Here is a 2,202-nt window from a genome sequence, read left to right as displayed (position 1 = left end):
GCTTAGGACACATGACCAGTGGTGGTTCGTGGCACCGTGGGGGGATTAGCGTTGGTTCAATCTGTGGGCAGAAAGGGCAGATGAATGAATTTTTCGCTGGCTGTGAAAGGGGTTGGAGCATTTTCCAGTGAAGCAATTAATAAACAACTTTACCTCCACTGACTGGGGAGGGATCTCACTTTAATCCTTTAAATTATTTCACCCTCCCTAATTAGGTAATTAGTTCAGGAAACAATGTAAGAGAAGCACGAGGAGAGAGAAAAACAACAAACACAGATGAATACATGAGCGCCTTTCATTTTATAGCCAATCAGTACTTCCTACTTCTTCTCATGCAGAGGTAGAGCGGTCTTCCCAGGGGTCTTCCGGCCTTTCCATGAGGAGGATGGCGGCCAGTTTTGTGCCCCTAAACAAATGCACTGCAAATAGTACAGAACTGGGAACCTGAGGGCACTCCGTGAAGGGCCTTTAATTAATTGTTATGCAGGCCATCCAAGGAGCACTTCAGGCTGGGCCCCGGAAGGCCACCATGAGGCGGACACGCCGGACCTTTAACTGGCTTCGGCCCACCGTCCTTGATAAAATGATGGCTCGATACGCTGTCCGTAACGCTGCGCTTTTGGGTCTCGGCCCTCTCTCTCCCTGTCTCCAGCTGCTCCCCTTCTTCCTTCCATTCTCTTGCTGTGACCTTTTCTTGCCTTCACAGCCACACTAAGTGCTACAGGGTGTTTAAGACCCCCCTCCGAGACATTTACAGTATACTTGGACTTCGAGAACTAAGGCAGAGGCCTAGGTGAAATCGACTAATTTTGAGGCAATCTGAGCTCCTTTCCAAGTTCATGGGCACGTAATGGGGTGTGTCTAGGCCTTTGGATCACCCACGGGCTCCACGGTCATCTTTTCTGACTTTCTCCTTTCTGCGTCTTCTAATCTCCCCCCAAACACATCTCTTTGTTTTCTTCCTCAGTTCCATGACCTATGGCCCATGGCTTTGATCTTTGATGCTACAGATTGTTTTATAAATATGTTATTTTGTCTGTGTAATAAGACAGCCATCCTTAACCTGATTCAGTATGATGAGGAGCTGAGTGATTGTTCTCTGTTCACAGAGTTTCCATAGACGAGCACCTCCTTTGGGGGAGTGAACAGAGGCGAATAGAACCTAAAAAATAAAGACATTAGAGGACTTGGAAAAGCAAGCACCAGAGGGGTTTAATTCAGCAGCTCGTACCCTACACTCAGCAGGAGATACTCGGTTATTTGTCAGGTGAATGAATGAATAGTGAGTTAGTGGAGTATGGGAAGACACAAAGAAGCCACGGAGGTGGGTGTCTGGGAGATTTTTTGAGGTGGATTGAGGGAGTTTTGAAAATGGATTATTGTCTATGGCCATCCCACCCTGAACATGCCTGATCCCGTCTGATCTCGGAAGCTAAGCAGGGTCGGGCCTGGTTAGTACTTGGATGGGAGACCACCTAGGAAGACCAGGTGCTGCTGTAGGTGTAAAAAATAAAATAAAGGCTCGTAAGTTGACAAGCTCCTTGCAATCTGTGAGGTCAACCAAGGGTTGCCTTGCCAAAAAAAAAAAAAAAAATGGATTATCATTATTATGAAGGATATTGAAAAGGGCATCCATGGTGAAGGAGACGGTGTGAGAGCCTTACTTTGCGTAAGAAGCTGTTTTCTCAAAAGATTGTAGAGATCGTAGATACTGTACTTGGTAACATTTAGTTGTTGGTAGTGGTAAACTGTTTTGTTTTGTCTTTCTTTACTATGACATTGCTATGAGATCGGACCGTAGGCTCCAGGATTTATTTGGCTCATATCACCATTTGTGAGCACGCTCTTTGCCAAGCAATATACTAAGTGCTTTATGAGTATTATTTCATCGAATCCTCTTCTTCTTCGATAGGTATTACTAGGTAGATATTATTATGCCCATTTTATAGCTAAAGTAACTGAGGCTCAGGAAACTTAAGGAAGTTGCCTTGCTCCTGTATACTCCTCGATAACAGTGTGCCTAAGATTTAACCCCAAACTCAAAAACTGCTATCTTAATCCAGCTTTATGATCCTGTGGCCAATTTTATATGTGTCACCAGGTGTCCTGGAAGTTAGAAAATGAGTGAGTGAACCTGATTAAATAAGGGTCCTCAGCAATGTAGAATTAAGTGTTTTAGAAGATCATTTCAAAAGATCTCCT

At 44.6% G+C, this 2,202-nt stretch overlaps 1 pseudogene; it reads left to right on the top strand.

Moving 5' to 3' along the window:
• Positions 1–1,381: 1,381 nt before the first annotated feature.
• Positions 1,382–1,500, top strand: LOC112478668 (annotated as a pseudogene).
• The last annotated feature ends 702 nt before the right edge of the window (positions 1,501–2,202 follow it).

Source organism: Pteropus alecto, unplaced genomic scaffold (genome assembly GCF_000325575.1).
Source record: "Pteropus alecto unplaced genomic scaffold, ASM32557v1 scaffold61, whole genome shotgun sequence".
Classification (NCBI taxonomy): domain Eukaryota; kingdom Metazoa; phylum Chordata; class Mammalia; order Chiroptera; family Pteropodidae; genus Pteropus; species Pteropus alecto.
The sequence above is the reverse complement of the archived record's forward strand: the minus strand, read 5'-3'. Positions and strand labels throughout refer to the sequence as shown.